This window comes from Panthera onca, chromosome D1, assembly GCF_046562875.1.
Source record: "Panthera onca isolate mPanOnc1 chromosome D1, mPanOnc1 haplotype 2, whole genome shotgun sequence".
Taxonomy (NCBI): domain Eukaryota; kingdom Metazoa; phylum Chordata; class Mammalia; order Carnivora; family Felidae; genus Panthera; species Panthera onca.
In genome coordinates, this window is record NC_138348.1 from 59,905,251 (window position 1) to 59,915,194 (window position 9,944).

Here is a 9,944-nt window from a genome sequence, read left to right on the forward strand (position 1 = left end):
AATCCCCGTTCCTTGGGACTTGACATCGCTGTGCCCTCGCTCAGACTCTTCCCTCTGCCTGGAGTGGCCTTTCAAAGCATCACGGGTTCCCCCTGGCTGCCCTTGCCACATCCCAAGGTCCCAATAAATGCCGCCCCTCCATCTGGCCTCACAGAGTTCCGCAAGCTAGGATTGTCCCTCTGGCACCTCTGTCTACGGCACTTCATGGGACTGCTCCTGGCACAGTTGGCTTCTGCGGACCTTCTGTTGTGTTCCTCTGTGTGCACGAGCCAAGCAGGCACTCCGTCCACACGGTGAACAGATGTGTGTCGGCCTCCCCCTGTAAGGGTAGGGACGGGTCTCCTCTATCTCTGTACCTCTCCTCTCTCACACACGTACATGTTTTCTTAAACATGAAGAAGGAGCGTAATACATACTTGACAGATGAGTCACCTAGCCTGGTCCGTTCTAGGGCGCAAAGGTGTCTAGAATCAGTCTCTTGTCCTCAACCCTGCCGCTGCCCTAAGTCAGGCTGAACCACCTCTCACTTGGACCATTAGGACAGCCTCCAGCCCCCTGGCTGTCTCCCTTCTGTCCTTCTCAGCCCCACACAGACTACCAGAGTGACCTTCCTAAAAAGAAAATATCATCATGCCTTTCCCCTGCTGAAAACCTTTGATGAGCTCCCCACTGCCATGGGATAAAGCCGCCTTCCTCTTCAGCCCAATCTCCTGCTCGCGCACCCTGCTTTTCCCCCACCCCATTTCCCCATGTTCCTCCAGACCTGCTTGTAATACCGTGGCAACCCTGTGCTGCTTCCGGCCTCCGTGTCTTCGCATATGCTGTTCCCTCTTCTTCAAACGACACCCCACCTCTCCTCCACATCCCCATCATGTGATAACAGCTGCCCATGCATGCCTCAAAACCCAGTTCTGCTGAAAGCTTCATCTGAGAAGAGACAGCCGATGTATGAGCACCCCCACCCCCGCACCCACCATACATTTGCCCTACAAATGCTGGGCATTCTCTGTGTGCCAGACATTCCCTCTACGTTGATGTGAACGGTGCTCGTACCCGCCTTGTTTCCTCACCTGGAGCCCTGAGCTCCAAGCTGCTCCTGGCTCTTTTCTCCAAGTGCCCCTCCTCACTGAGTGCTCACACGGTGTTCACGAATTGAGGGGTGGGGGGCCGTGACTGAGCCACACTGCGGGCACAAATGGTCTACCGGTCCATTTCTGAGGACTGAGGAAGGCAAGTGTGGAATGGAGTGGGACAACTTCCGAGGTCTGACCAAAGGCTGGCAGGGCATCTTATTTTGGAAACTTGCTGATCAATAGCAAAAAGATGCTTCCGCTTTGGCTATCCTGGGGCCCCTGCTCAGGCTTCGGTTGAGTGGTTCCCAGGGGCAAAGTCCTCAGAAAATTTCCCCGCAGCCCCCAAAATGTTGGGCCAGCGAACGGGTCATACAGGCTGTGGACAGCCCAGCACAGCGCGAAATCAGCTCTGTTATCATAAGGGTGGCAGCTGTTCAGAGCCTCAAAGTATCCATTCTTTTCTTTTCCCCTTCCCTTCCCTTCCCTTCCCTTCCCTTCCCTTCCCTTCCCTTCCCTTCCCTTCCTATCCCTTCCCTTCCCTTTTCTTTTTTCATTCTTTTATTTAACAAGGTTTGCTGATGCTCGCTTTGTGCTTGGCACTGAGGACAGAGAGAGAAATGAAACTGTCCCTGCCCTGGAGAAGCACCTCGTCTGTGGAAGCAGGCAGTGTGTTTCAGGTAAGTCACCGCATGGCTAAGTCTCAAAGAGCTACTTCCTGAAGGAAGAAGGGACATGGTGCATTCGAGGAATGGCTGGAAGACAAGTGAGGAGCACCTGGTGATCAGGGGAAAGATCCCAGGTGAAACTGGACACCTCGTGCAAGGTGGAGGGAGGGGGAGGGGCGCAGCCTCGTAACTGTAGTGAGAGCTAACATCCGTGTGGCACTCACCATGTGCCAGGCGCTCTTCTAGATGTTTTGCACGTGGTAACTCCTTTAATTGTCCCAATAAGCGAGGACATTAATTCTGACTATTATCCTATGGGCCATGAAAAGCCATCGAACGGTGTCAAGCAGGGAGGATAAATCAGATTTATGCATGAGAAATTTCCCTCTGGCTCTGGTGTGGCACACTGAAGGGGGTCAGAGTGGATGCCAGGACACTAGTCAGGAGGCCTCTACAGCAGTGGTCCGGGGCAAGATGCCAGGAGCCTGGACCTGGGAGCTGGCTGTGGGGGTGGAGAGAAGTAGGCATTTCCGAGAGCTGTTAAGGGGCAGAGTTGACAGAACTGGTTAGGGCTTACTCATTCTTCAGGACTCAGCCAGGCCTCAAACAAACCTCCCCTCCTCCTCTAGGCGGGGTTAGGATCCCTCCCCCGGGCTTGGCCACCTTGCTTCCTTCTAATAGCCCTGATCTTACTCAACACCAGACTCCAGGCCAGTTTTCCAACAAGCACATCACAGAAAGCCAGCTGCCCAAATGAGTAATTCCTCAAACCATCACTTTGCCAAATGGCTAATAAGCCAGAAGCTGATTCACAATAAGCCAAATCGTTCAAAGCTAATTCCCTAAATTTGCTTGTTTCCCTTTTTTTGTTTGTTTGCTTTTCTTGAGAGAGAGAGAGAGAAAACACGCGTGCGCCCGCGCGCGCGCGCGCGCGCGCACACACACACACACACACACACACACACACACACTTATGAGTGGGGGAGGGGCAGAGGAAGAGTGGGCTCCATGGTTAGCGCTGAGCCTGATGCGGGCTCCATCTCAGGACCTGAGATCATGACCTGAGCCAAAACCAAGAGTTGGATGCTTAACAGCCTGAGCCACCCAGGCACCCTGGCTTGTTTCCTTTTAAAACTATTACGTAATTTACAGCAGTTGGTATTAGACGGGGCAGGTTTAGATGGTTAACAGACACACGAAAAAATGCTCAACATCACTCATCATCAGGGAAATACAAATCAAAACCACAATGAGATATCACCTCACACCTGTCAGAATGGCTAACATCAACAACCCAGGCAGCAACGGATGTTGGTGAGGATGCAAAGAAAGAGGAATCCTTTTGCACTGCTGGGGGGAATGCAAACTGGGGCAGCCATTCCGGAAAATGGTATGGAGATTTCTCAAAAAATTAAAAGTAGAACTACCCTATGATCCAGCAATTGCACTATCGGGTATTTATCCAAAGGATACAACAGTGCTGATTCGAAGGAACACATGCACCCCAATGTTTATAGCAGGGCTGTTGACAATAGCCAAAGTATGGAAAGAGCCCACATGTCCACTGACAGATGAATGGATAAAGAAGATGTGGCATATATACACAATGGAATATTACTCGGCAATCAAAAATAATGAAATCTTGCCATTTGCAAAAACGAGGATGGAACTAGAAGGTATTATGCTAAGCGAAATTAGTCAGAGAAAGACAAATATATGACTTCACTCATATGGGGAGTTTAAGATACAAAACAGATGAACATAAGGGAAGGGAAGCAAAAAAAATATAAAAACAGAGAGAGAGACAAATCATTAGAGACTCTTAAATACAGAGAACAAACTGAGGGTGGCTGGAAGGGTATTGGGTGGGGGGATGGACATAACAGAGGACACTTGTTGGGATAAGCACTGGGTATTCTTTGTAAGCGATGAATCACTAAATTCTATTCTTGAAAGTATTATTACACTAACTTGGATTTAAATTTTTTTTTTAAAAGATGGGGCAGGTTTTTAAAATTTTTTGTATTAATATTAAGCAGGTAAAAAAGAATACTTACAAAATATGCATAAGGCATTAAAAAAACAAAGATACAACAAAACTCCTGCGCCTAAAACCAATTTTTAAAAATGAATATTACTTTTACCTTGGAAACCTTAGTGCTCCTCTCTCATCCCATCGCCCTCCTTCTCATGCCAGAGATAATAGCACTCCTAAATTTTCTGACTTTCTCTCTCACTTTTCTTTATAGTTATGTATTTGTATCCTCAAAGAGTATTTTCTTTAGTTTTGCATGTTTTTAAATTTTAAATAAAAGGAATTAGAGTATATGTATTTTTCTGTAACTTATGTTTTTCATTCAACATTGTATTCCCGAGATTCATTCTTGTTGATGCGCAAAGTTCTAATTCATTCGTTTTCTTGGCTGTATAGTAATCTGTTTTATGAATACATTATAATTTGTTTATTCATTGAACTGAGGGACACACTTAAGATGGTTCCAGTGTTTTCTACTAAACATAGTGCTGCTAGAACATTCCTGGATATGTCTCCTAGGGCACAGATGCTATAGAATTGGTCTAATTCATTCTTTACGACAATCACATGAAATACAAATAAATGGCCTCATTTTATAAAGTACTTGAGGTTCAGAAAACTTAAATGACTAAGGATATGAATCTAATAAGAAGTGCAAGATTTTATACATTGAATCTCCCCATGTCATGAAGGGGTCTGTGAGAAGAGAAACTCAGCCTCTGACCCATTCTCTAAGCAAAGAGTTCCTCTTTGGACAATTCCTACCCCCATTTCCCCCACCCCAATATCCCGTTCTTCCCAGCATACCACTAGCCCCTCCCTCCCAACCTCATTCCTCCCTGTCCCCTCCTCCCTATCCCTGAAACCCACCATTGTCCACTGTTCAAATTAATGTCGACCACCACTGAGTTAGAACAAAGAACTAAGGACCTTAATCTCCCACCCACCCCTTCCCGCCTTCCCTATCCCTCAGCCTCTTGCCCCCAGGCAGGAGTCTTCCCTCCCCCTCTGACCACCCATAGCTGTGCCCTACTCTGATGAACCTGATTACTGGGCCCAGGATGCAGTATGCCTCACCGAGGTAGGAGCTCTTTGAGCAAGGGTCCATCTGGGTCGTTCATGTCTGTTTTCCCAACAGCTCCAGAGGACTTCTCTAGTGGTATTTAGCACTTTCTATCTCATGTTATAAAGGACCTGTTTTATTCTCCTTAATCTCCCCAGATCTCAGCTCTGGGCCTTGCACAGAGTGAGTAACAAATATTTAATGAAAGAATCCATTTTCACCCAAACCACTTCCCATGCCGTGCTTGGATTAATTTCAGTTTATGTTCACTGATCTCCTTGAAAGTACCAAATACTGTGCAAAGTCCTCCTGTTCTGGGCAAGCCAAGCCACTCCCTCCATCTCATCTCTCCAAGCTCATGCAGAGGGACGGCCTACCGTGCATCTGGTACCTTCCTGGACATAGTCTCCTTCATAGAGACTTCCTATAAGTCTGGCGCCTAATGACAAGCACTAATATTCACATAGCTCTTTCAAGTTTAAGCAGCACTGTCAGACTCATTTGATCTATCCAACCACTCAGTGAGTGTTACAGGTGTCATGATCACCATTTTGCAGAAAAGAAAACCAGGCTCCAGAGATATCACATGATTTGCCCTGGTCCACACAAAAAGTCTCCTGAATTGAATCCCATTTTTCTGAAGTGAGAGTCCTTGCTTATCCACTACAGTAAGCCATCCCTCCATGAAATCATGGAAGTTGACAAGGCAGTATGATGTAGCAGGAACGGCTGCCAGCTTCATCACTTAGGAATTGTGTGACTTTAATCAAGTCATTAACTTCCCTAATCCTGAATGTTTCATTTGCAAATGAGGCTGTGACATCTAGCTCACAAAGTAATGAATATTCAATGGAAAAAATGCGTATAAGTTGCCTCACAGGGCGCCTGGGTGGCTCAGTCCGTTGAACATCTGACTTCAGCTCAGGTCACGATCTCACGGTTCGTGAGTTCGAGACCCACATCAGTCTCACTGCTGTCACAACAGAGCCCACTTCGGATCCTCTGTCCCCCTCTCTCTCTGCCCTTCCCTCGTTCACACACTCTCTCTCAGAAATGAATAAACATTAAAAAAAATTGCCTTAGTATGGTCAGGGCTCAATAAACCTCGGTCCCTTACCTGGCCCCACCATGCCCTTACCCCACTCCCAATCTCTGTGTTCTGTGCCCTAAAGTATTAGTCTGTGCATGCAGGGAATTGCTCACTCACAGAAGATGGGGACACTGAGTTCAGCACAAAGGACAAATGCATATTAATTTCCTCACTCCTGCATCTAGTTCTTTATTTTCCTCTGGTTGGTTGCTTGCTTTCTCTGAGACTTTTCAGAGCATACAAATTTGGGTTTGCCCCTAGCCTGATGGGGCCTGTTTTAGCTACAGAGCCTGGTCTCAGCCTTCCTCCCCCCATAGTGAACCCTTTACCCCACCCATCAGCTGCCAAGCTACAAAGGAGTTTGTGGTTCCTTGAAGCCCATGGTCACCTTCAAGGGAAATTTTTTTTCCAGCTGTTTTTAATCTCAGACACTATTCCCTGCCAAACAAATGGTCTATCTGTCCGTTTCTGAAGACTTAACTAAGTGCAAATGATGCCGCAGGCCAGGTGGACCCAGAGGGGGGTCCCCGAGGACCAGCCAAGAGGGTGCCTGGCTGTGCACAGGATACAAATCAAGCGCGAGCCAGCAGGAGGTGAAAGCAGAGTGTATTGTAGGTATAGAGAGAAGGCAGGCACAGACAGTGTCTGGGAGACTCAGAAAGGAAAGGAGGGAGCCTGGTCTTTGTTCCGGGTCTCGGGGTTTTTACTGAGGATGATAGCATGGTGTACCTGTCCTCTCAGGCATCTAGGAACCCGTCCGAACAAAGACCAGGACCCAGGTGTTATACTCCTTGGTGCCCAGGGGTGTTGGCATGGAGATGTCTAGCTCCGGTGGCGGTCTGGAATACACATATGATAGCTTCCTCTGCTCATTTTCACCTGGTCCTTCCTTACATGTTATTTATTTCTTAAAAAAATCATTAACTCCTTGTCCCTTACAAGGAGGACATAACTATTTACCTCCTGAAACATGCGTAAAGTGGGGATGTAGATCCTAGCAAAAATAGAAGCAGAGAAAGGAACAAAAACCAGGTTTTTTATCCACTCTTTCAGTTTCCCTATCTCACAGATTGATGTGGCACATAATTACTATAATGACTGAGGCTGGCAGTTACTGGGCATTTATACCTGTGCAATGGCACCAAGAGCTTTACACATATGATCTCATCTTATCTTTACAATAAAATGGTGGGATGGGTGGTTATCTTCGTTTCAAAGATGAGAAAGCAGCATTAGAAATGCTTGGTGACTTGCTCAAGAATGCACTGGTCACAGAGCTGAGGTTCAAGACCCTGTCTGAACGCAAAGCTCGACTTCTTACCCTGCCCTAAGACTCTCCCCAGTCTCTAAATGGGAGCTGCAAACCCAGAAACAAATACTTCATTCGTTCCAAATGGCCCTTTGTTTCTGATTATAAAAATTGGTTCTGAATACAAAAGTCCTGCTGTGGCAGAGGAGGATTAAGGGGACTGAGATGAGAGAAGGACTTATGTTTTGAGTACTTTTTTGTACTTGGTGAATTTTTGAACCTGGGTAATTTTTTTTTTTTTTTTTTTTTTTTTTTTTTTTTAAATCTAACAAAGCAGTGGTAGAATAGGCCACCCAAAATGGCCACTGTGGCATGTGGATTATTTTACGCTGAAGGCAATCAAGACCCAGCAGACTAAAGAAAAGCTTTTTATCTCCCCTTAAAGGCCTAAAAGAATTTAGAAAGGGGGGCCTCTAAACAGGAACAGGGCTATTACCTGAGATCACATTTTCAACTGAGAGACTTACCTGCAGGGCAGGGCAAACGTTTGTTTACCAAACATTTGCTCTTCTCACCTTCCTGCGAATTGCTTTCCCCCATCCCCCCCTCTCAAATCCCAGATCCCTATCCTTTTCCTTAGATCGGGAAGGTATATATACAAGCCTCAACCGCGGTGGTTGCCTTTGAGTCCCATATCTTTGTGGGAATTTCTTTTTCTCCTGTTAATCTTTTTATTATGGGTGGGGTCTCAACCAAGAACCTAGAAGAATAAGGAAGAACTATTTTCCCACTCTTACATTCGTTTTAAAAGCCAATTAAAACATAGAACATTTAGAAAATAGAGCCAGGAATAAAAAAAATCATTCTTAATCCCACTTTACATAGATACTCATTTCTGGCTTTTTTTTTTTCTAAGCACACGCTAAAAATGAGATTATATTTATACACACCCTTGTGTAACCCGCTCCCCCCGCCCCCCGCCGGCCCATCATCTGCATCTTATGACGTGATACCACGTGGACCTTTTCACGTGCGTGAGTACAGATCTGTGGCACTGGTGGCGTTCAGGTGGTTTACAAGCCCTTACGCTAGGGGAAAGCCGAGTTGAACTTTTTGGAATGGGAATCTGCAGCGGCCTGTGCACACCCCTCTCAGCTCCCGCTGACGCTCCTAACGCGGAGGCGGGGACCGCGGGCTCAGCGCAGGGCATGCTGGGCCCCGACAGGGTTCGCCAGGACCGGGTGCCGCCCCGGACTGGTGTCCGCAAGTGTCCCACCAGAGCTCCCTCGGGTTGGGCTAGAGCTGGGCGGAGCGGAGGTCACGCAGCAGAGGCTCCCGGCTGGGTCCAGCTCCCGGGAGGGGGACCTCCCTCCTACTCGGACTCTAGGCTTGGTGGCACCTGCGGGCAGGCGTTCCCGCCAGCGGGGGAGTGGCAGACCCGGTCATGCCAGTGCCCGGGGCTTGCTGGATTTCAGAGCTGCGGGCGTCCGCAGGCGTGGGTCAGTCCCTGTGACGCTGTGTAAGGGGAGGCCCGCACCCCCCGCCCACCTCCAGGACAGCTAAGAGGCTTGAGGAGGGCGACCACCATCACAGATGGCGGTGAAATGACCCCAGAGATTTAGGGTGCTTCTGGACCCCAAAGTCCCTACTCTATCTGTTCTTATTGAAGCCTTTAAAAAATTATACGGCATACACAAAAATACAATAATATACCTCTATGTACTCTTTACCCATCTTAAGTCATATCTTCCTATTTTCCTGTATTTGCTTCAGCTCTTTTGTTCTTTAAGAAATGAAGTGTTAAGAACACAGTTCAATGTCTCTGTGAAACTCTCTAATTCCATTCCTATCTATGCTTCTAGGTCACTGCCATTTTGAATTTGGGGCTTATCAATTTATTAACTCAATGTGTGTGTTTAATTGCTTCTAGTACATATCTATTTAGCCACACAAAAAAGATGGTTGTTTTGCATGTTTGTTTTTTTTTTTTTAATGTTTAGAGAGAGAGTGAGAGAGCGTGTGTCAATGGGGGAGGAGCAGAGAGAGAGAGAGAGAGAGAGAGAAAATCCCAAGCAGGCTCCATGCTCAACACAGAGCCGGAGGCGGGGCTCAATCTAAGGACCCTGGGATCATGACCTGAGCCCAAATGGAGAGTCATTTGCTCAATTGACTGAGCCACCCAGGCACAGGGGAGGTCAGAGAGAGAGGAGGACAAAGGATCCCAAGCAGGCTTCTTGCTGACAGCAGACAGCTCAATGTGGGCCTCGAACTCACAAACCCCAAGATTATGACCTGAGCCGAAGTCAGATGCTCAACTGACTGAGCCCCGTTTTAAGCTCAGTATTTCACTTATTCATAAGAGCAACCTCATGAGGTTAGGACACCTATTAGCTTCATTTTTCAGATGAGGAAGCCAAGCAAACTGCTCAAACTCACAGCAGCTCCATTGCTGGATTCAAATCTCTGGTCTGCTAGGGAGCTTAGACTTGAAGCTGCGGACAATGGAGAATCACTGAAGGACAATCACTCTTATTTGTTTGTTTGCCTATCTGAGAATAGTTTTTGCTACCCTATAAATAGTAGTCATTGTTATTATGTGGATGAGGCAGGTAGAGGAGAGGAAGGACAAAGGATTGGAGCTTGAAAGGTGACCTACCTTGTGCCTGGCCCTGTGTTACACACTAGGGACATTCTGGGGACCAAGACACTTTGCTTGCGCTGAAGTTGCCTGGAGTCTGATTCAGTGTTTCTCCAGATCTGGTTCCTACG